This window comes from Narcine bancroftii, chromosome 4, assembly GCF_036971445.1.
Source record: "Narcine bancroftii isolate sNarBan1 chromosome 4, sNarBan1.hap1, whole genome shotgun sequence".
NCBI lineage: Eukaryota > Metazoa > Chordata > Chondrichthyes > Torpediniformes > Narcinidae > Narcine > Narcine bancroftii.
The window spans coordinates 319,008,320-319,034,069 of NC_091472.1; the positions used below are offsets into that span (position 1 = coordinate 319,008,320).

Below are 25,750 nucleotides of genomic sequence, written 5' to 3' on the forward strand. Positions count from 1 at the left end.
CTTCATTAGGTGAATATACATTGAGCAAATTCCAAAATTCTGAATATATCTGACACTTTATCATTACACACTTCCCTGCTAGATCTATTATTTCCTCTTCTATTTTTATTGGTACATTTTTGTTGATTAATATAGCTACTCCTCTGGCTTTTGAATTATATGATGCTGCCGTTACGTGCCCTACCCAGTCTCTCCTCAATTTCTTGTGTTCCACTTCAGTTAGATGTGTTTCCTGCACGAATGCTGTATCAATTTTTTCTTTCTTCAGTAAATTTAATAGCCTCTTCCTTTTGATTTGGTTATGCATTCCATTAATATTTATAGTCATAGTTCAACATGGCAATTTCATACTTTGTTTACATCTCATTTCCGCTTCCTCACCACCACCTTTCCCCTTTTCCCCATTTCTATTTCTCAGTTTTCTACTTTTGAACACACTGTATGACAACATTTCTAAAACATAAAATACTTCAACCATTCCCACATCTAAAATTCCCTCAACCCCAAGTGTCCCCCCCCCCCCCCCTTCTCTGAGTCTCCCTTTGTCCCTTGCCAGGCAACCACAACTCCCCTCTCCATTCGGACTGCAAACCTGTTCGCAAGTGTCAACTGATATAGCAGTGACTGTTATTCTCTCCCACACAACCCCCTCCAGAAAGACTTTTATCTTCACATTACAACAAAGTTCCCCCTTTTTTCTTCTCTTTATCTTTTTGATTTATTTATTTATTATTATTTTTTTAACCCCTCCTCTTCCCCCCCCCCCCCTTCTCCATTACTTCCCTTTTCTTCCCTCCTTTCTTCTTTCTTTGGCTTGGCTTCGCGAACGAAGATTTATGGAGGGTTAATGTCCACGTCAGCTACAGGCTCGTTTGTGGCTGACAAGTCCGATGCGGGACAGGCAGACACGGTTGCAGTGGTTGCAGGTGAAAATTGGTTGGTTGGGGTTGGGTGTTGGGTTTTTCCTCCTTTGTCTTTTGTCAGTGAGGTGGGCTCACTCCTTTAGTTCTTACTTGTACATTATTTTTTCTTATTTATATGTAGTTTGTTGTCGTTCTTTGTTCTTGTTACATCTCTTCATCTTTCCTTCTGTCTTGCAGGTGTTCTGCAAATTCTCATGCTTTTTTGGATCCAAGAACATTAATTGCTGCCCCGGGATTATTATTTTAAGCACCGCTGGATATCTTAACATAAATTTATAGCCTTTCTTCCATAGGATTGATTTTGCTGCATTAAACTCCTTCCTCTTCTTCAGGAGCTCAAAACTTATTATGTCTGGATAGAAATTTTTTTTTTTGACCTTTGTATTCCAGTGGTTTTTTGTCTTCTCTCATTTTATTCATTGCCTTCTCCAATATATTTTCTCTTGTCGTGTATCTCAGGAATTTTACTAAAATGGATCTTGGTTTTTGTTGTGACTGTGGTTTCGGGGCTAATGTTCTGTGTGCCCCTTCTATTTCCATTCCTTCCTGCATTTCTGGCATTCCCAGGACCTTTGGGATCCATTCTTTTATAAATTCGTTCATATCTTTGCTTTCTTCAACTTCCTTAAGGCCCACTATCTTTATTTTGTTTCGCCTACTATAGTTTTCCTTCTTCTGAGCTAACAACTCCTGTGTTTCCTTAACTTTTTTGTCACTTTCTTCCAATTTTCTTTTTAAGTCGTTCACTTCCATTTCTACCGCCATGACACGTTCTTCCACATTTTCTAATCTTTTCCCTATATCTGCTATGACCAGCTCTATTCTACTCACTTTTCCTTCTGTACTTTTCATTTTTCTTTTCATTTCACTAAATTCTAGTGTCAGCCATTCTTTTAATGCTTTCATTTGTTCTTGAAATTTTTAAAAATCTATGTACTGTCCATTCATTTTACCTCCTATTCCTCTGTGCAGAGCTTGGTGTTCTCCTTCTTCTTCTTCTTCTCTGTCTGCTCTTGGGTTTGTCTCTTCTACTTCTCTTCCTTGTATCTGTGTCTCTTCTGACTTTCTTGTTGAACTTCTTGTTTCAGTTTGTTGGGGTTTTTTTTCCATGGTGTCTTGATGTTGATCCTCTTCTTCTGGGTTGGTTATCTGTTGTGCCTCTAGTTTCCTTTTTTCATTCTCACCCCTCCCGTTCCCGTTGTTTTCTTTATCTTCCAGCTGGGAGCCCTGCTGTCGGGTCTCTCTCAGCTGATCGTGCTGTGGAGTTTCATTCCACAGCTGGTGCCCCCTCCCGTCGGTGTTGTATTTGTCTTGCCCCTCTGTTTGGCTCCGTGAGCCATTTTTGCAGTTCTGTGGTCAGTGGGTCGCAACCCTGCGGGGTCTCCACTAACCTCGAGGAATGGGCTCCTCTTTCCACGGCGGGTCCCTGCTTTTTCGTGCAGATAAGGCCTTCACCTTTCTCTTCCGGCGTCTTTCTTTCTTCTTTTCTTGTTGATTTTGGCTCTTCTTTCTTGGGTGCCATTTTCTCCACATTTTTTTAATTTGTTGTGATTTGTGTGTCTGGGGCTTTGGTTTTTCTTCACTTTTTTCCTTCTTTTCTGGAGAGGGCTGGTATTCTCCTACCGACCACTACTCCATCACGTGACTCCTCCTTCATGAGAAGAACAGGTTGATGCCAAAGAATGCTCATTCTTCCCTTGATGAATGGGCCCCTTGCATAGCATAGGTGAGGAGACCCTATCCAAAATGAAACCACTCAAAGAGGTGGCACCAGACAACATACCCAGTCAGGTACTAAAGGACCCGGCAGACCAATTTTTGGAGGTTCTTACAGACCTCTTCAACATGTCACTAAAGCAATCCATTGGCCCAGTGGGTTTCAAGACAGCTACCATTATCCCAGTACCAAGAGGGTGACAGTAACAGGCCTCGATGACTATCGCCTAGGAGCACTGACCTCCACTATTATGAAATGCTTTAAGTGTCTGGTGATGGAATGCATAATAGCACACCTCTCAGAAATATAGACCCATTTAAACTTGCCTACAGATGGAACCATTCAAATAATGACGCTATAATCTTGTCGCTTCATCCTGCTCCATTTGGAGAACAACGCATCATTGACTTTAGCTTGGCATTTAATGCCCCAAAGACTGGTGGAGAAGCTGTCCACACTGTAACTGGATTCTAGGCTAATGGAAAGACTATAGTCTGCCTGGGTTAGTAGCAGAACATCAAGCACTGGTGCATCACGGAGCTGAGGACCAGGATCAGCAGCCCTCCACAACACAGTACTAGCTCTGACATGGAGAGAATTGGGAGCATCAAGTTCTTCAGAATCCACTTGAGAAGTGAGCTACTCTGGACACAAAACATCTCCTCACTTCCTGAGAAGAGTAGGGCAGGCAAGGCTACTGGTCACCATCCAGTCAACTTTCCACAGGAGCTCTACTGAAAGCAACACTGTGTGGTATGTTTCTTGTAGACCGTCAGATAGGTGGTCAATCCATAGGACCATAAAAACAGTAATGTGGATAACTGGGGTCTCCTTCCCCCCTAGTTGATGGCATTTAACAGGATCATTGTCTAAAGAGGCTCACACACTCAAGGAGGACCCATATAGAGCATCTTTCAGCTACACCCATTGGGAAGTAACAGAGGTAGAACCACTTGGCTGAGAATCAGCTTCTTCCAACGTGCAGTGAGACTACTGAACTGCTCGTATAATCCCTCTGTGACAACTACTTAGTTACCAAGAATTTTAATATTTGTATATGAATACTGTGCAGATGGTATTGTTTGTGTGCATGTATGTTACATCTGGTTGTGCATTTGCAGTGTGTTGAACCGAGGACTGGAAAATGTTGCATTATTGCGTTGTATTTGTCAATTGAGTGATGAATAAACCATCTTGTACTTTATTGTGAGCTTTTCTTGAGAGAGAGAGAGAGAGAGAGAGAGTCTTAATTCGTCAACATTTCTGTTCTCTCTGTTATCTTTAGGCTCTTCCCTGCTTTGAGAGTAGTCATTATTTTGGCTTTGATCATCTACTCATCTAGATGTCAAGATGATAAAGACAAAACGTGTTTAAAAGCAGGAATGAGGAAATGTCTCTATATTTGATGCATGATAGATTTAGTCTGACGAACAGGTATGATTTTTTTACACAGCCGCTGCATTTGAGGAAATTATTCCCAATTTCCCGGCACGTAGTCTGTGTCAAAACATCGGAACGGGAATAAGGACTCATTCCCAGTCCAGCATTTTACCTCCTACTCCCCTCGCAATTTTCATGGATCACCGGGGGTCTGAACTGAACTGCAGGTGATCCGTGAACAATGGGTTAATGTATAGGAAGTCCAGCCTATGAAAATACCACATTTCAGGTATTCTGTCTAAACTCGCGGCGAGATACAGATATTTGGAATTTTGATCGTTCCTGTGTGAACGGCCACTCTGGGAAAGTAGGGAGATATTTCAGAACAGAAAAATCACACAAATTTTATGTAAAAATAACATAGAGTCTCTCTAAGGCACAGTTAAAAATAAAAGATTCAGATGCTGGAAATTTGAAGTGAAACTGGAGTTCAGGAAACATTCAGCTGGTCATATAGCAACAGTGGAGGAAGAGTTTGTTTCTGGTTAAAGACTCTTTGCCACAGGAAGGGACTTGAATCTGAAATGTACTTTGAGTTTTGCTTTTATTGAGCATTTTAGAAAATGCTTATTTAGCCTGAGCTGTGATATCATCTCTTCTCCATCTGTGGGGTGTGCATGCATTCTGTGGTCCAGGGAGAAATGACTGTATGGGCCTGATGTGTTAATCAACTCCCTAAAACACTTGGCAGCACTTCCATTATTATCAGCAAAATCTCTGTCACATTCCATTTATATGAACAAGGGGAAGTAAAAAAAAAAGGAAAATACTGAGACCAGAATTTGAAAGGTTAGATGTGCCGAGTGACTAAATGAAAATTAATCGCACTGCACTGTGAGTTTGATCCAAGGTAGGAGGGAGAACTAACTTCAATGACACACAAATGCATTCCCAGTCTCATTATAATTAGGTTGCCAGCACTCCAGAGAACAAAGACTAAAATCCTGGGCACAAATGTGTGCAAAACTGTTCATTTTACTTCAAGCATTTATTTGTTCTAGCAATGTTAGTTTTCTTTTGACAGGTCCTTGACAAGAAACATTTCATTCTCTGCAATATGAATGTCTGACCTTTGTATTTAAAAAAATATATTTTTTGTCTAATTTCTAGTGAATACATCGACAGATCATTCCCAAATATGGTGGATTCCCATCAATCGATGGTTTTGAATTGGGCGGGAAGAAAAGGCTGGTGTGATGCCAACAGAGCTGGGCTGTCAGATTAAGGCACTCACCCACTTCAACTCATTGTCGCCCTGCCTCTGTAGGCCTTACAGTTGAGACTCGTTTCTCTATCACTTGGCTTGGGTTGTTTCAGATGTGGCTTGAATCTTCTCAAGCACATCACAAAGTATAGCAGCTGGTGAGCCTTCTTCGTGATTGCATTGATGTGGAGGTTCCAGGACAGATCCTCAGAGATGTTAACACCCAGGAACTTGAAGTTCTTGACTCTCTCCATTACTGAGCCCTCGATGAGGACTGGGTCGTATTCCCCTGACTCCTGAAGTCCACAATCATCTCTTTAGTTTTGCTAACATTGAGTGCAAGATTGTTGGTGTGACATCACTCAACAAGCTGAGCAATAATAATACTATGGGTCTGGGCTTGCCATGAGGCCGACTGGGAGAGCAATGGGTTTTTATTCTCTTTCAGGGTACAAATTAAAACAGTTAGGTTTACACAACAAGTAAGTAGTTTCCTTTACAATGATGCTATTATTCGCTTTTAAATCGGCTCAATCAAATGAACAATTTAAATCACCTCTCTAATCTGGTGAGTTTTAAAATCCTTACAGATCTCTAATTCAGCCATGAAAATCACCTGGAAGTCTTTCTCAAACTGTAAATAAATTGATAATGAACTTGGTGCACGAGGTTGTGCAGTTGTTCATTCAAATCCCACTCTAAGATTCAAAAATACAACATTCTTGCCCATTGTTCCAGTGAAATATTGATGGTGAGTGACATTTGCAGTGGTGCCAGCACCCTTTCAGTTGAAATATTAAATCTTCAACCCTCATCGTCTCACCTTGTGGAAGACCCTGTAGGAGCTATCCTCCATAACCTGTTTAGAGTTTCTTCCTCAGTTAACTCCCCTAAAACAATGATTCTGCTGGAAATCTTCAAATCTGTCATGAGCTGTAGAAGTTCAATGTTTAAAAGAGATTTGGACAGGAATATGGATAGGAAGGGCTTGGAAGGATATGGAGATACTGAAAGACAAATGAATATGAAAGAGATGGAAGATATCAATTGGGTGCAAGCAGGAGAGCATTAGATTGACTTGAGCTTTGTGTTTGGCACAGGCACGTGGGTTGAAGGGCCTCTTCCTATGTTTAAATGCATACAAATGGGACTCATCCCAAAATGCCATGATGGCCAGCATAGATGGGCTGAAGGACCAGTTCTATGCTGTGTACTTGATGGTGTGTGTAGGAGTTTGCTGCCCACTGTGCTTCCAGGCAGAATCATTGTTTTAGGGGAGTTAACTGAGGAAGAAACACTAACCAGGTTATGGAGGATAGCTCCTATGGGGTCTTCCACAAGGTGAGACGATGAGGGTTGAAGATTTAATATTTCAACTGAAAGGGTGCTGGCACCACTGCAATATCACTCACCATCAATATTTCACTGGAACAATGAATATTCTGGATAGATTGGGTTTGTTTACACTGGAATTGAGGAGATTGAAGGATGACCTGATTGAGAAACACAAATTAGAGGTGAATACATTGGATGGATGATATTTTCCCCCACATTGAGTTCAAAGATCTAAGAAAAGAGGTGAGAAGTTTAGAAGGCATTTGAGAGATTTTTTCTCCCCTATATGAAATAGTTGGAAGTTGAAACACAAAACATGAGTCGAAGTAGAAGTAGATCGTCCCTTTGACATTCAAGAAACTTCTGGATGAATTGCCATTACAATCATTATCTTTCTTTGGCTTGGCTTCGCGGACGAAGATTTATGGAGGGGGTAAAAAGTCCACGTCAGCTGCAGGCTCGTTTGTGGCTGACAAGTCCGATGCGGGACAGGCAGACACGATTGCAGCGGTTGCAGGGGAAAATTGGTTGGTTGGGGTTGGGTGTTGGGTTTTTCCTCCTTTGCCTTTTGTCAGTGAGGTGGGCTCTGCGGTCTTCTTCAAAGGAGGTTGCTGCCCGCCAAACTGTGAGGCGCCAAGATGCACGGTTTGAGGCGTTATCAGCCCACTGGCGGTAGTCAATGTGGCAGGCACCAAGAGATTTCTTTAGGCAGTCCTTGTACCTTTTCTTTGGTGCACCTCTGTCACGGTGGCCAGTGGAGAGCTCGCCATATAACACGATCTTGGGAAGGCGATGGTCCTCCATTCTGGAGACGTGACCCATCCAGCGCAGCTGGATCTTCAGCAGCGTGGACTCGATGCTGTCGACCTCTGCCATCTCGAGTACTTTGACGTTAGGGATGTAAGCGCTCCAATGGATGTTGAGGATGGAGCGGAGACAACGCTGGTGGAAGCGTTCTAGGAGCCGTAGGTGGTGCCGGTAGAGGACCCATGATTCGGAGCCGAACAGGAGTGTGGGTATGACAACGGCTCTGTATACGCTTATCTTTGTGAGGTTTTTCAGTTGGTTGTCTTTCCAGACTCTTTTGTGTAGTGTTCCAAAGGCGCTATTTGCCTTGGCGAGTCTGTTGTCTATCTCATTGTCGATCCTTGCATCTGATGAAATGGTGCAGCCGAGATAGGTAAACTGGTTGACCGTTTTGAGTTTTGTGTGCCCGATGGAGATGTGGGGGGGCTGGTAGTCATGGTGGGGAGCTGGCTGATGGAAAACCTCAGTTTTCTTCAGGCTGACTTCCAGGCCAAACATTTTGGCAGTTTCCGCAAAGCAGGACGTCAAGCGCTGAAGAGCTGGCTCTGAATGGGCAACTAAAGCGGCATCGTCTGCAAAGAGTAGTTCACGGACAAGTTTCTCTTGTGTCTTGGTGTGAGCTTGCAGGCGCCTCAGATTGAAGAGACTGCCATCATTATAGGCTGTGGCCAAAGGGGTGGTAAATGGGGTTAGTATAGATGAGAAAGCAATAGTGGAAAAGGCATGCTGTGATGAAGAACATGTTTTTGTGCTGTCTGCCTTGATAACTTGTGAAGGAATTGTGTTGCCCTCCACGAGGTTTATTGTTGTCATGAGGTGATTTAATGCAGTAGCACAAATATCACCAGAATACGATTTGGATATTGTAGAAGAAAAAAAGTCCATGGCTTCTTATAAATCTTTCCAACAAAAGAAAGGACTTTCTTATGAAACAAATATATGTTTTGAGTTTAAACAATGTGGTAGCTGTGCAGTTAATTGTGCTATTTAGCATGTGGTGTTCAGTAGAGTGGATAAATCCATCATGGACCAAATATGTAGAACCCAATTTGCAATCATTGTTGCAAATCAAGTTGGCGACAATATTATTTTATAGTTGTTCCAGCATAGAACATGGAACAGAACATGCGGCACATATTGGCCCATATTGTTGTGTCGACCCATTTAAACCTACTCAACAATATAAACCATCTCTACCTTACATCCGTAACCCACTATTTTTCTTGCATCTATGTGTCTGTCTGAAAGGCTTTTAAATGTCCCCACTGTACCAGCCTCCACTCCCACCCCTGGCAGTGTCTTCCAGGCACCCACTGCTCTCTGTGTAACAAATAAAACTACCCCTAATGTTTCCCAGGAACTTGCCTCCCCTCACCTTAAACAGATGTCCTCTGGTTTTTTTACTTTCACCCTGGGGAAAAAAGGTACTAGCTGTCCACCCTTTCTAGGACTCTCATAATATTGTAGTCATCTCTCATCCTTTTTCACTCTGAAGAGAAATGCCCTAGCTCTGTTAACCCTGCTACATAAGACACATTTTCAATTCCAGACAACATCCTGGTAAATCTACTCTGGACCTTCTCAACAGAGTCTGCTTCCTTCCTGCAATGTGGAGATCAGAACTGAATAGAATATTCCATGTGGTCTGAACATAGTTGTTTTAGAGCTGCACCATTACCTCACGACTCTTGAAGCCAATCCCCACCCAATGAAGGCCAGCATGCCATAAGACTCTAACTACCCTATCAAACTACATGGCAACCTTGAGAGACCTATTGTTTCAGTCCCCAAGGTCCTTTTGATCTTCCACACTGTGAAGAATCTTTCCATTAATCATGTGTGCAGACCGACTGCATCACAATTTGGTATGGGAACACTAATACCCCTGACCGTTAAGCCCTCCAAAAGGTAGTGGATATAGCCCAGGACATCATAGGCAAAACCCTCCCCATTATTGATTACATCGACAGGGAACGCTGCCATTGGAGAGCAGCAGCAATCATCAAAGACCCTCACCACCCACCACACGCTTTGTTCTCGCTGCTGCCATCAGGAAAGATGTCTAGGTGCCCCACCATCAGACTCCTCAATGACAAACTCACTCAGAGACTCATTTAAGGATTCTTAATTGTGCACTTCATTGATTTTCTTTTTTATTCTCTGTATTGCACAGTCAGTTTGTTTACATTCATTATGTTTACAGTTCTTTGTGTTTACATGTTTACACTGTACAGTTTATTTTTTGCACAACCAATTAGTGGTAATTCTGCTGTGGCTGCAATGAAAAAGAATCTCAGGATTGTATATGATGTCATGTATGTACTCTGACAATAAATCTAAAATCTGAAATTTGATCCCACGATTAGGTCTCTTCTATTCCAGATTATCCAAGATGTTCTCCTTCAAAAAAACCTGGCTTCCTCTTTATCACCATCGACAGCCCTTACCCACATCTCCTCCATTTTCTGCACATCTGCCCCTAGACACAACAGCCCTTACCCACATCTCCTCCATTTCCCGCACATCTGCCCCTGGACACATCAGCCCTTACCCACATCTCCTCCATTTCCCGCACATCTGCCCCTAGACACAACAGCCCTTACCCACATCTCCTCCATTTCCCACACATCTGCCCCTAGACACAACAAGAACAGGACTCTCCTTGTCCTCACCTACCTTCCCCCCATCAGATTCCACATCTAACATATCCTCCGCTATTTCTCTCAAGACACATCTTCCCCTTTCCTCCCCTCTCTGCCTTCTGTAGGGTCTGCTCTCTCCGTGACTCCCTCATCCAATCATCCTTTCCCACTATCACTGCCTTGGCACATTCCCCTGCCACCACAGGCAGTGCCACACAAGTGGCCAGACATTCTCTTTCATCACCATTTAGGGCCTCAAACATTCCTTCCTTGTGAATCTGTGGGAATTATTTAGTACATCTGGTGCTCCCGTGTAGCCTTCACTATATCGGAGAGACTGAATGCAGACTGGGAGAGTGCTTGGCTGAGCACATTCTTTCTGTCTGCATCAATGACAGGGATCTCCCAGTGGCCAACCATTTCAATTCTGCACCTCGCTTCCATATCGACATATTTGTGTGTGGCCTCATGCACGGCCAAACCAGGACCACCTGCAAATTGGAGAAAGCTACTCTTTCCAACTTCCCTTTTCTCCAGCTCTCCAACCCCTTCCCTCTCAATTCAGAGTTATCCACCTCCCCATTTTCTCTTGTCCCCTCCCTCCCTTTCCAACTTCCCTTTTCTCCAGCTCTCCAACCCCTTCCCTCTCAATTCAGAGTTATCCACCTCCCCATTTTCTCTTGGGCCCTCCCTCCCTTTGCCACATATCACCCCTTTCCTGTAGTCCCCCCCCCTGCCCCATCCTACCATTTTATTCAAGAGCCTCTCTATATTTTGCTCGTACCTTGAAGGGCTCAAGTCCAAAACTGTGGTTATGTCCAGTATCTATCTTTGCTGTATAAAGTACTCTGCCTTCAGGTTTAACCTTCCAAACTGCATCACTTCACGCTTATCTGGTTTGAACTTCATCTTCAACTTTTCCACTCAATTCTACATCCTGCCTACAACCTGTTGTAACCTACAACAACCGACACAATCCACAAAATCTCCAATGTTCGTGTCATCTGCAAACTGACTGAGCCATCCTCTGCTTCTTCATCCAAGTCGTTTATAAAAATCACAAAAAACACGGTGCCAGAATAGATCCCTATAGAACTCCACTGGTCACTGACAGCCAGGCAGAAAACGTCCCATATACTAATACCTTCTGCTTTCTGCAGAAAGCCAATTCTGAGTTTGCATACCGAAGGTCCCTATCCCTCATGTCTTTCTAAATGAGTCTACCACAATGGGGGTAACCCTTGTAAAATTCCTTACTAAAATCCATCTACCGCCCTACCTTCATAAATTTCTTTTGTTACTTCCTCAAAAAACATGAATTGGATTTGAGTGTGATGCTTAATCCAACAAGTAGACACTTAATTATTCAATGGAAATTCAAAATGATTGTAATCTGTCTAACAACGGAGTGGATGAGCAATTAAGGAAAAGGTCCAGATGGTTTGTTTCTTCATAACTTTTTTTTCAGGGAGAAGAGAGAATCAGTTCTGACCAAATGTTGGGTCCGAGTTATCAAGGTTGTGCCATCTGTCATTAGCAAGGTTCACCCACTCCTTTCTCAGGCTCCTCTTGCCTGAGTATGATAGCATTATTATTCATACTGAGCGACCAAAAAAAAACAAGACATCATTCTTCACTAAACACGTCATTTAAAAATTGAAATATTTTGTTGGATCTCTAACAATTGGCAAATTTCTAATAGATTCTTTAATGCATTTTCAGTGCCAGGCTCAAAATGTTCTTCCACCCAGTTTGTGGGAGTTCCTTGCAATTCTCCAGTGAGAGTTAACATGAGATTCACCTTGTAACTCCTGGCTGCTCTGGATGAGTAATCTCTCGATGTGATTTAGTGCCAGAGTGATCTTTTCATTCCACCCTTTCCCTCGTGGTTTGAATATCTATTTTCTGACCTGTCCTTTCTTTCCCTAAAACATAAAAATCCCACAAATTGCTTTAGCTAGAAAAAGCTAACACAAGACAGCAAATATCATAAGTGGAAAGTACATAGTGAGCAAACAAATTGCAGTTCACCTAGGCTTATGGGCACATGAACTTCTAGCAAGACACTGAGCTACTGAAGGCTGTGGGATTGTGGCCACCCACACCATGCGGAGGCCACTTGGTAACTGTTCAGTCAGAAGTTGCTGATTGGAAACAGGAAGGGGTGATTCAGTACTTTGTCCTCTCCAGCATGGTTGATTTTTTTCCCCCATCTCAGATATTTTTATACCTCTTTAGGAGTCCCTTTTGTTCCTCCAAATCCCAGAGATGACAGGGTCAATCCCTCATTTAACAAATGACACCAACTTCAAAACAAATGTACCTTCTCCCAATATGCAAATCAATGTTCAACATGGTAGTCCAAATGAGGTCTCACCTCAAAAGACTTTCTATCTCAGTCTTGTTTATTTTACTTAATGATGACCTTGGCTATTGACTTTCCTAATACTTCCTGTTAATTTTTGTTCTGTTGAATTAGCACATTGAGTTCCCATTTGGTTTTAACTTTTCAAAAAAACATTTCAAATGTCCATTGTTTTCCAAAGTTGTGAACAAAGTTGCTTCCATTGCTCTTGTCAAACCATAGAACCCAAAGCACAACTGTGTGAGTTGACAAAATAATGGTTTTTTTTTGCTATATTGCCCAATTATGCTCATTATCTATTTAGAGATTGGCATGTTGGCAAAAATATTTTCTTCACATTTTTCTCTGTCAAAATCCTATTATGTTGAACTACCCTGATTAAACTATTTGATATTCGAACCATTGAAACATATCACACAGAAATAGGTCCTTTCAGCCTATCTCATCAATGCCAACTGTGCTGTCATGCCCCCTATGGTATCTTATGATCATTGAGAAGGAGAAGCAGAGATAACCTCAAGGACATTGACCACGACGGCGGACAAGCAAGGGGCTCAATGGCCAAAGGACACACACAAGCACCAAGCTGTGGGTGAGGAACCTACTCAGGCTGCACGGAGCAGCAGGCCAGTACAAGGCCCCAGAAAGGGAGAGAACATAGCCTATGAGAAGGAGAAACAAGGGAGATGACCGTACAGGGCAGTAACTGCAGCAACAGATAAACCTAGGACCTCAGTGGCTGAAGGACACTACAGGGAAGGTGGATATGGCAGAAGACCAGCGAGGATGTCAGCAGCTGAGGGATCCAGACAGACTGCAGGTAACTTGCAACTGGAGGACCTGCACGGGCTGCTAGAGACTGCCTCATGAGGACCAAGTCTCAGAACCAGGATATGAGAGGGTGCTGAGAACAAGAAAGGCTCTTGGAGAGCCTTGGGTGCTGAAAGTTTCCTGATCACATCCGAGGTTTAGAGCTCCTGGAGAGCCTCGGGTGCTGAAGGTTTCCTGATCACATCGGAGGTTTGGATCTGGAGCTTGGTTTGCCGATGAATTGAACATGGGTCTGTGCAGTTACGGAGGTTGTGGGAATGCTGGAGGAAGATCCATGGATACTTGGTGACTGAAGGGACTCTCTTTTGCTTCTCTTTTTCTCTTACTGTAAGAGGTGCTGGGCAAAACTAATGGTGACCTTTTTGTCTGCCTTGAAGACAATTTTGTGTAATATTGTATGTTCTGACAATGAAGGAATCTTGACATGAAAATCTTGTGAAAATAGTTCACAATTAAACTCAGATTTTCTTCATATTTCTGGACTTGGGCATTAACTCATCATAACTTTGGAGATTTGTTGTTGTTTATGACAGACTCAATATTTCTTGGTCAAACTGAAAATTTTAAGTGTGGAATTTGGCTCCTTCTGTCAATAAATTTCTGACAACGGCATGGACGAGTAGGGCCGAACTGGCCTGTTCTGTGCTGTAAGTGGTTATATGGTTATAGTAAGACTTGTCCCACCCCAGCCACACTCTCTTCACCTCCTCGTAATGGTATGAAGATTCACAAGACTGAGAGCAAGAATCACCAAATTCAAGGACAATTTATTTTCCCCATCATCAGATTTCTGAATAAATTTTAAAAATGTTGCCTTTAGCTCGTTTATCAACCAATCTCACTCCAACTATGTTTTTCCTGCTATGTATTGTGCAGGTGGATTGGCCTGGTTCTCACTATACCTTAATACCTGTGACAATAAACCTGCACTTGAATTGTTTTAGATGATTTTATTTTAAATTCCCTTTGTCTTTTGGTATCTTAACTGTATCCATATAGTACACCAAAATCAGTGATAGGGGTAGTTTACACAAATTTGCAGAATTTCTCATACTTCGAAGGGCTCAGGCCCAAAACGCCGGTTCTCTATCTTTGCCGTTACTGTATAAAGGACACTGTTTGACCTGCTGATCTTCTCCAGCCTGTTGTGCCCTTACTTCAACCATGCTGTCTGCAGAATTTTTGGATTTACTGCTGGAGAAACTCAGCAAGTAACGCAGTAAAGATAAAGATACCTAACCGACGTTTTGGGTCTGAGCCCTTCATCAAGGGGAAGAACGCAGGCATGAAGTTGCAGGTGGATATGAGAGCAGGACAGAAGAGAAAAAAAAGCTGAGGTGATAGGGGGAGGCGATAGCTCTCTGTATGATGAGGGACGGAGGAAAGGAGACGGAAGGATGGGGAAGATAGGGAGACGAGGGAGGGGCCTAACAGAAACTGGAGGTGAGCAGGCAGGTACTTGAATTAAATATTCAGTGGTAATCATCCTCTGATGCTCGACAAAGTAAGCCAGTGTGTGGATTTAATAATATGTAGTATTGTAAATGCCCATGAGATTAAAGATACCTGAAGCACCAGTTCCTTAATTGATTTGTCAGATGTGTTTTCATCTCCTGTTATTTCTCTGCACCAGACCACATAAAATGTACCCTCCTACACACTCTGCATCGGCTTTCTTTCTCACCTTTATAACCCTAATATTTGTCCGAATGTTTTTAGTTCTGGAGTGTAGAAACAGATCATTCATCTCACCAGCCATTCACACCAGTTCCATTTTATTCTCCCACATCTGGCAATGCCTTGGAGACGTTTGTGCTCCACCATTATCAGTTGATATTTCACAGTTGTTTATCTTTTTTTTTGGAATGAACCTGTTCTTGTAAGAAGCTCATTGAAATCTGGAATGCCCCCTATGGTATCCTACAAATGTTTCTATGGCCACCAAACAAAATATCACGGCCTGGAACGGGAAGTGGTCTACCCAACTCGACAAGAAATTTCAGAGTTTCAAAAGGTACTGGACACAGCCCAGGACATCACAAGCAAACTCCCCCTACCCCCACCCCCCCCCCCCCCCCCGGGCCCCAACCATCATTAAGAACATCCACAGGGAATGCTGCCACATCACCCAGAACAAGCTCTGTTCTCACTGGTCTTCTTTTTCTTTGGCTTGGCTTCACGGACGAAGATTTATGGAGGGGGGGTAAATGTACACGTCAGCTGCAGGCTCGTTTGTGGCTGACAAGTCCGATGCGGGACAGGCAAGCACGGTTGCAGGGGAAAATTGGTTGGTTGGGGTTGGGTGTTGGGTTTTTCCTCCTTTGTCTTTTGTCAGTGAGGTGGGCTCTGCGGTCTTCTTCAAAGGGGGTTGTTGCCCACCGAACTGTGAGGTGCCAAGATGCACAGTTTGAGGCGATATCAGCCCACTGGCAGTGGTCAATGTGGCAGGCACCAAGAGATTTCTTTAGGCAGTCCTTGTACCTCTTCTTTGGTGCACCTCTGTCACGGTGGCCAGTGGAGAGCTCGCCATATAACACGATCTTGGGAAGGCGATGGTCCTCCATTCTGGAGACGTGACCTACCCAGTGCAGTTGGATCTTCAGCAGTGTGGATTCGATGCTGTCGGCCTCTGCCATCTTGAGTACTTCGATGTTAGGGATGAAGTCGCTCCAATAAAAGTTGAGAATGGAGCAGAGACAACGCTGGTGGAAGCGTTCTAGGAGCCGTAGGTGATGCCAGTAGAGGACCCATGATTCGGAGCCGAACAGGAGTGTGGGTATGACAACGGCTCTGTATACGCTTATCTTTGTGAGGTTTTTCAGTTGGTTGTTTTTCCAGACTCTTTTGTGTAGTGTTCCAAAGGCGCTATTTGCCTTGGCGAGTCTGTTGTCTATCTTGTTGTCGATCCTTGCATCTAATGCAATGGTGCAGCTGAGATAGGTAAACTGGTTGACCGTTTTGAGTTTTGTGTGCCCGATGGAGATGTGGGGGGGCTGGTAGTCATGGTGGGGAGCTGGCTGATGGAGCACCTCCGTTTTCTTCAGGCTGACTTCCAGGCCAAACATTTTGGCAGTTTCCACAAAACAGGACGTCAAGCACTGAATGGGCAACTAAAGCGGCATCGTCTGCAAAGAGTAGTTCATGGATAAGTTGCTCTTGTGTCTTGGTGTGAGCTTGCAGGCGCCTCAGATTGAAGAGACTGCCATCCGTGCGGTACCGGATGTAAACAGTGTCTTCATTGTTGAGGTCTTTCATGGCTTGGTTCAGCGTCATGCTGAAGAAGATTGAAAAGATTGGTGCGAGAACGCAGCCTTGCTTCACGCCATTTTTAATGGAGAAGGGTTCAGAGAGCTCATTGCTGTATCTGACCCGACCTTGTTGGTTTTCGTGCAGTTGGATAACCATGTTGAGGAACTTTGGGGGGCATCCGATGCGCTCTAGTATTTGCCAAAGCCCTTTCCTGCTCACGGTGTCGAAGGCTTTGGTGAGGTCAACAAAGGTGATGTAGAGTCCTTTGTTTTGTTCTCTGCACTTTTCTTGGAGCTGTCTGAGGGCAAAGACCATGTCAGTAGTTCCTCTGTTTGCGCGAAAGCCGCACTGTGATTCTGGGAGAACATTCTCGGCCACACTAGGTATTATTCTATTTAGGAGAATCCTAGCAAAGATTTTGCCTGCAATGGAGAGCAGCGTGATTCCCCTGTAGTTTGAGCAGTCTGATTTCTCGCCTTTGTTTTTGTACAGGGTGATGATGATGGCATCACGAAGGCCCTGAGGCAACTTTCCTTGGTCCCAGCAGAGCATGAAAAACTCATGCAGTTTGGTATGCAGAGCTTTGCCGCAAGCCTTCCAGACCTCTGGTGGGATTCCATCCATACCTGCTGCTTTGCCACTTTTCAGTTGTTCAATTGCCTTATATGTCTCTTCCCGGGTGAGGACCTCATCCAGCTCTAGCCTTAGGGGCTGTTGAGGGAGCTGGAGCAGGGCGGAATCTTGGACTGAGCGGTTGGCACTGAAAAGAGATTGGAAGTGTTCTGACCATCGGTCCTTAATTGATTTGTCAGATGTGTTTTCATCTCCTGTTATCTCTTGTTGTTGAGGAGGACTTTGCCATCTGAGCTGCGCAGCGGGCTTTGGACTTGGGGTGAGGGGCCGTACACAGCCTTTAGAGCCTCGTAAAAACCCCTGGTCGCCAATGTCCGCGCTGCGCTGGGTTCGCTTGGCGAGGCTAATCCACCACTCATTTTGGATCTCCCGGAGTTTGCGCTGAAGATGGCTGCATGCACGACGGAATGCTTGTTTCTTCTCTGGCCAGGACGGCTTTGTAAGGTGAGCCTGGTGGGCAGCTCGCTTCTTTGCCAGCAGCTCCTGGATTTCTTGGCTGTTTTCGTCGAACCAGTCCTTGTTTTTCCTGGAGGAGAAGCCCAGTACCTCTTCAGTGGATTGCAGTATGGTAGTCTTCAGCTGATCCCAGAAGGTTTCGGGGATGAGTTCGTGAGGCGGATTGCATCCTCAAGCTTTGCTTTGAGGTTTGCCTGGAAGTTTCCTCTCACTTCGTCTGACTGCAGGTTTCCAACATTGAACCTCTTTCTGGGGGCTTTACTGCTCCTGGGCTTTGCCTTGAAGTGAAGGTTGAGCTTGCAGCGAACCAGCCGGTGGTCAGTATGGCATTCCGCGCTGGGCATGACCCTGGTGTGGAGCACATCTCGTTTGTCTCTTTCTCGCACCAGGACGTAGTCCAGGAGATGCCAGTGTTTGGATCGGGGATGCATCCAGGTCGTCTTCAGGCTGTCCCTCTGCTGTAAAAGGGTGTTTGTAATGACAAGCCGCTGTTCTGCGCAGAGCTCCAACAGGAGGCGCCCATTGTCGTTGCTCTTGCCGACACCATGCTTGCCCAGGATTCCTGGCCAGGTTTCTGAGTCTTTGCCGACGCGAGCGTTGAAGTCGCCAAGGATGACAACCTTGTCGGCTGTAGGGGTGCGTTGAATGAGGTTGCGCAGGTCAGTGTAGAACTTGTCCTTTTCTGCTGGTTCCGCCTGGAGGGTTGGAGCATAGACACTGATGAGGGTGATGCAACGCTTGTTTTGAAGGGGGAGTCGCATGGACATGATCCGGTTCGAGTGGCCTGTCGGGAGGTTTTCGAGTTTGGAGGCAATGGAGTTCTTGACCATGAAGCCTACACCAGATAGGCGTCGTTCATCCATAGACTTGCCAGACCAGTAGAATGTGTAGCCCGCGCCGTGTTCTTGGAGGCTGCCTACATCTGCAAGGCGGACTTCACTGAGAGCGGCTATGTCGATGTCAAGTCTGAGGAGTTCATGTGCAATGGTACTGTCAGGAAAAAGGTATAGATGCCACAAGACTTGCGCCACTAGGTTCAGGAACAGCTACTACCCGTCCACCATCTGACTTCTCAACCACAAACTCAGTCAAAGACTCATTTAAAGGCTCTTATTTTTGAACATTATTGATGTTTTAGCTCATGTCAGTCAGTTTGTTTACATTTCTTTCTTTGTTTTCATGTATGCATATCTTCTAAGTACAGTTTTTTGCACTACCCATAAGTGGTAATTCTGCCTTGCGCACAGGCAAAAGAACCTCAGGGTTGTAGGCTATGTTCTCTCTAATTTTTTAGTAGTCAGTGTGAGCCAAAAATCGACATTGTGCAAATTTGTTTCCTATGACAAAAGCATGTCTGCACTAAATGCTTGTGCAAATGTAAACTTCGGCTAAAATCTTGCTCACAGTCCATACTAGATGCAAGAAAGGTTCCCCCAATGTCATCAACTTTGCAAGGTCACAAAACTGTTAACTTTGAAGTACAAATGCCACCATTTGAGCAAAATTTGCAATCCATAGGGATTTTTTTTCTTGCATGGAAAATTTGAATTCATTAAATTGTGCGCACATTAATCTCCTTTGTGTGCTGGTTGCAAAACGTGTATGCACGCTCGTGTGCACAGTGAAGAGGGAACAGTGGTTGCATGTGAGGTCATGTATGTACTCTGACAATAAGTCTGAAAATTAAATTATGAATACTGCTCAGGCAAACCATCCTTCCTTCTGTTGACTCCATTTAGACCTTCTGCTATTTTAGGAAAGCTGGCGACATTAAAGGATTAGCTCTGCCCTGTTCACACTGTCTTCACCCTTCACCAACTCCCGCCATTCTGTTGGGCAAAAAGTACACGAGCTTGAAGTCACAAACTTCCAGATTCAATGACAATCTCGTTCCTTCTGTTATCTGCCCCTTGAGTGGACCCCTCATTGATAAAAGATGATGCCCTTGCATTGTTTTTTAACTGTATGTTTCTCTATCCCCACCCAGCTCCTTGTCTTATTGATACCACACCTGGTCTTCTTTCACTTATTCTAACTACACCTTGTATCTTTGTTTAATTTTTGCAAGATCAGCTGTGACTATGGGCGGGATAGCGCACAAAGCAAAGCTTTGCACTGCATCTCAGGACGCATGACGATAAACAATTTAATTCCATCGAAGAGAGTGGCCAGTGATGCACAAAGTTCTCAGTATGTTTTCTAATGCACTTTAGAATTCTGGCCAATCAATTATTTAAACATTTCCTTTTGACAGTGCAATGCAAAGTGTTCCAAATACAATAAATCTACACTATGTGGGTAACGCCCCACTTCTCGTATTCCCAGGGCTAGCTGCTAGCTCTCTTATTCTGCAATGGAAATGAAGAGGGGATTTGTTGCTGGCCAGGGATTGACACTGCTTCTCCCAAGTTTGTGGACATCTGTCTGCCTTCTCTATTTCTCCTTCCAGTATATTTAGGGGTGTGGTTATTTATGCATCTGCATTCAATCCAATTTTTGGAGATAAGAAGTTTTGCCATCTGTTTTACATGCAAATAGCTAACTTGCTTTGGATTAGCAGTCAAAACATTCAGCGGACTAATGCAATAGCAATCCAAAAGAGTCTTTTCTGTATTCTACATATTTATTTTTCCAATTGGGCCTTCATAAAAACAGATTTTAGGACCAGGAATAGGCCACTCGGGTCTTTGGATCTCCTCTGCGACACTACGGCCACCACCTCATCGAGGACATCCACAAGAGGTGGTGTCTGAAGAAATTCCTCAAAGACCCCCCACCCTCTTCACTTTGCTATCTTTGGGAAGGAGGTACAGGAGACTGAAGATGTGCACTCAGTGGCACAAGGATGGCTTCTTCCCCTCCGCCATCAGGTTCCTGAATGAACAATGAACATAAACACTGTCTTTCTTTTTCTTGCACTATTTTAATTAATTTTCCAAGGTGGCCTACATGAATGTTTATACTGTGATACTGCGGCAAAACAATGAATTTCGCGACGTCTTCATGACAATTTATTCTGATTTTGATACTGTTCAATATGACAATAACTGGCCATCCAATTTCAATTTCTTGCTCCTAGTTTTTTAACATTGGTCCCTTCTGAGCCTGAGAACTATCTCCAATGACTTGAATCTATTTAATGATTTGGGTTCAATGACTTTCAGTGGTAGAGATGTCCATAAATTCACCACTCAGGAAAATGATGTCTCTACTTAGTTCAATCCTAGGTGGTTAACCCTTTCACCATTAACTCCTGGTCGAGGTATTAGAAACATCATCTTGAACATAGTGGTTCTGTCCTGTTAGACTGAGAAGGAGGGAATTTGTTGTCCTATGAACAAGCACAAGACACGGATACACCAAAAAAAAACCACACAGGAACATAAGAAACAATAACAATATATATTAACTTGTCACAATATCTCATGAAACAGAAATGTTGACTATTTCTGAGATTCCAATTATAGAACATTGAATGGTACAGAAACAGGCCCTTCAATCCACATGTCTGTGCCAAACACCCTACTACTCAAACCATGACAAACCTCCTGTTTGCATCTGATAGACATTCCTTCATATTTGTGTATCTCTGTGGAAGCCTCTTAAAAGCTACATTGTCTCTCCTTCCACCTCTACTCCTCCCAGCCAATTCCAGGTACCCACCATTCTGTGCAAAAATATTTGGCCCACATATCTCCCTTAACTGCATTTCCACTGGTGTGTGATGTACTTACATAGGGTGAACAGCCAGAATCTTTCTCACTATCAATGCCTCCCATAATTTTGTCACCCTTCAGCCTTCTATACTACAGAGAAAACAACCCAAGTCTGTCCAATCTCTCCCCATAGCTCACACACTCCAAACCAGGCATATTCTGGCAAACCTCTTCTGTACCCTTTCCAAAGCTTTCACTTGCTTCTTGTAATGGGGCATCCAGAATTGCACATAATATTCCAATTATGGCTGAATGATGTTTTATATAGCTGCAACATGATCTCAATGGACTTTTATACTCAATTCTCTACCCAGTGAAGCCAAGAATACCATAAGTCTTCATTACCGACATGTTGACTTGCTGAGCCAGTTTCAATGAACTATGGTCCTGGAGTCCCCAGATCCATCTGTATGTCAATACTTCTAAGATTCTATTATTAACTGTATGCATTTCCCCCTATGTTTGACTTCTCACAGTTTGCATTTTTTTAATGTACATATTCAGCACAGTATCATGCCCTTTGGCTCACAGGGCTACACTGCCCAATTAGCCCCCTGCTAACCTTATAACCTACTTGGAACGTGGGAAGAAACTGGAGCACATGCAAGAAACCCATGTGGTCAAGAGGTGAACATACAAACCCCTTACAGAGAGCAGCAGATTTAATCCCAGGTCATTGACTCGCTACTACTCAAACCATGACACCCAGGCCCCAGACAATCATCTGGATTAAACAAATCAGTCATTTCTTTCTCCCTATCTCTAACTGATCTATATCCTGACTCTTGATTCCCTTCAACCCTGTCCATAACTTCACCAATATTTGTATTATCTGCAAACTCATTCACCCACCCTTCCATCTACATTATCTCCTGAAAACATATTTCTACATTTTAAATGACCAGCCCCTCATTTTGAAATATTGCCCCTTCATTTGGGACTTGCCTATTATTGAAAACATCTTAACATCTCTTTTGTTCTGATCCTTTAGAAGAATGTACGTTCAATAATATCATTCCCCCTCCTGATTCTTTGGACTTCCAAAGAATAGTCACATGATCAGTTTGGCCATTCTTGATAGAATAGTCTTCTCCTTCCCTGAAATTTACTTGGTGAATCTCCTTTGGGTCGCCTCTGATGGCTTCAGTTAGTGTCATGGTTTGTGCAACGTTATTACACCCAGGTTCGAATCAAACACTGTCTGTTATGTTTGTTCTTCCTGTGTCTGCGAGGGTTTTCTCCAGAGGCTCCAGTTTCCTCCCACCCTTCAAACGTACGGGGGTTGTAGTTCAATTGAGTGTAATTGGGCGGCACAGGCTCGTGGGCCAGAATACCTGTTACCATGCTGCATGTCTACATTTAAAAAAATTAATACTGCACTGAGGGGAACAAAGCTGTGAGTCATAATCCAGGTGTTGCCCTTCCAACCTCCTACCCAATTGTAACAATACTCCTCCATTTCTAAATTCAAACCTGTATGTCATTAAGCTGAGTATTCTACTTGTGGCAAAGGTTCTTCAATCTCCTCTCTGCTTTGGCCAGGGAGAACAACATTTTTACAGAGGCGTATCCTATTCTGTCATCACTTGGGAAATTTCAGCGATCTTACAAGACTGTCTCATCTTAGTCACAGAGTTCCATAGCATGGAAACAGACCTTCACCCCAACATGTCCATGCTGACCAAACTGAGTTCATTTGCCTGCATTTGACCCTTCAAATTTTGCAGAAGATGGGGAGAGTCTGAAGAGAGATAAATAGGTTGAGTGAGTACGCAAGGATCTGGAAGATGGAGTACAATGTTGGTAAATGTGAGACTATTCACTTTGGAAAGAAAAATAGAAGATCAGTATATTTATTTAAATGGCAAGTAATTGCAGTATGCTGCCGTTCAGAAGGACTTGGGAATGCTTGTGCATGAATCACTAAAGATTGGTATACAGGAGCAGTGGGCTATCATGAAGGCAAGTGGAATGTTGGCCTTCATTGCCAAAGAGATTGAATTTAAGAGCAGGGAAGTTATGCTGCATTTGTACAAGGTATTGGTGAGGTCACATCTGGAGGACTGCATGGAATTCTAGTCTCCTTACTTGAGGAAATATATACTCATTTTGGACATGGTGCAGAGGAGGTTCACCAATTCTAGCAATGAAGGGGTTAGCCTATGAGGAGAGATTGAGTCGTCTTGGATTGTACTCGCTGGAATTTAGAAGAATGAGAGGGGATCATATAGAAATGTATAAAACTGTGAAAGGCATAGATAAGATAGAGTTGGGTAAGTTGTTCCCAATGGTGGGGAAACTAGACTAGGGCACATAGCCACAAGATCGTTGGTAGTAGATTTAGGATGGAAATGAGAAGGAACTGCATGTCCTCTAGGGTAGTGAATCTATGGAATTCACAGCCCATTGAAGCAGTAGGTGACCTCAGTGAAAATATTTAAGATGGGGTTGGATAGATTTTTACACAGTAAGGAAATTAAGGGATATGGGGAAAAGGCAGGTAGGTGGATATGAATCTATTATCAGATCAGCCATGATCTCATTGAATGGCGGAGCAGGCTCGACAGGCCAGATGGCCTACTCCTGGAACCATAGAAATTGCAGCACAGAAACAGTCCCCTTTGGCTCTTCTAGTCTGTGCAGAACCATTTATTTTGCCTCGTCCCACTTACTTGCACACAGTCCTTTGTCCTGAATACCTCTCCCATCCATGTATTTGTCCAAAATCTTTTTAAATGTTAAAATTGAACCCACATTCACCATCTCAGCTGGCAACTCATTTCACACTCCCACTGTGTGAAGAAATTCCCCCTCATGTTCCCTCTAAACTTTACCTCTTTCACCCTTTACCCATCTTCTCTGGTTTGTATCTCACCTATCTTCAGTGGAAAAAGCCTATCTATATTTATTGTCTATCCCCCTCACAATTATAAAGACTTCAATGAGATCTCCCCTCATTGTTCTACGCTCCAGGGAATAAAGTTCAAACCTTTCCCTGTAATTAAATTCCTGAAGTCCAGGCAACCTCCTAATAAATCTTCTCTGCACTCTTTCAATCTTATTGATATATTTTCTATCATTAGGTGACCAAAACTGCACACAATCCTCCAAATTTGGCCTCAACAATGATTTGTACAACTTCAACATAACATCTCAACTCCAGTACTCAGTAATTTGATTTTTGAAGGCCAATATGCCAAAAGGTCTCTTTACAACCCTATTCACCTGTGACACCACTTACAGGGAATTGTGTATCTATATTCCCAAATCCCTCTGTCAGGGCCCGACCATTTACCGTGCATGTCCTTTCTTGGTTGGTCCTTCCAAAATGCAACACCTCACACTTGTCTGCATTAAATTCCATCTGCCATTGTTCAGGCCATTTTCCCAGCTGGTCCAGATCCCTCTGCAAGCACTTAAAACAAATCTTTGCTGTGCACAATGATTCCAAACTTAATGTCATCTGCACGAGTGGACTCCTGCTCCTATTTCTTATGTTCTAATTGTTTTCTTCTTGTGTTCCTGCCTTTAATGTATTTTTAAAAGTTACAATTGTCTTCATGGCCATCACTTTGGCCAGTTGTTCCTTAAACCCTATCACTCTCCTATGTGAAGAAGTTAAATTTTAAATCGAAACACACAGCATGGTAATAGGCCCTTCTGGCCCACAAATTCATGCTGCCCATTTCCACCCAATTAGCCTATAATCCCTCCCCCCACTCCATGCTCCAACACCCCTCCATTTCCCCTGCATTTTGAACCATGGACCCTCCGGTTTCTTTTTACATCTTTCCCCTCACTCCTTAAATTTATGCCCTCCAGCCTTAAATTCCCCTAGCCGAGGGAAAAGATGATGACTATTTTCTGTTCTCTAACACTATGATTAAAAAAAAAAGTTCTCTAAGGTCTCCTGCATATTCTGGGGAGAAAAGTCCCAGCCTCCTGATTAATTGAAACCTACCTGTCCTGATGACTGTTTATTCTTGTAACATTAGATGAAAAAATATGGGGTTGTCTGGATTCAGGAAAAATGAATGACCTAGCCAAATGACAACAAGCATCAGGATGGATGCACGTGATGTATAATCCTCACCTAGTGTCTTCAGGGGAATTTTACCAAAACTGCATGTTCTGTACCTCAGACAACAAACTTGACCTTTGAAGTGATCGCTGCCTCTGCTTCCGTGGTGTTGGTTTTAATTTCCCCTGCACATGTTGCATAGAGATTGGATGAGACCCCACCTGCTTTAGTTTGGTTTTTCCTGACCCAAGATATAGTCACAGAGGGAGTGCAGCAAGAGTTCACCAGGCTGCTTCCAGGGATAATTGAACTGTCCTAAGAAGAACCTGAATGACAAATAAATTTTGACTGCGTTCAACAGTCTTTTTTTTTTTTTTTTTTTTAATTTTTTATTTTTCACACCATAAATCA

General features: G+C 43.4%; 1 protein-coding gene across 10 annotated transcripts in view; it reads left to right on the forward strand.

Moving 5' to 3' along the window:
• The window catches only part of LOC138762331 (glycophorin-C-like), a 118,946-nt gene that overhangs the window by 65,455 nt on the left and 27,741 nt on the right, over positions 1–25,750 (forward strand). The gene's annotated exons all lie outside the window — the stretch shown is intronic.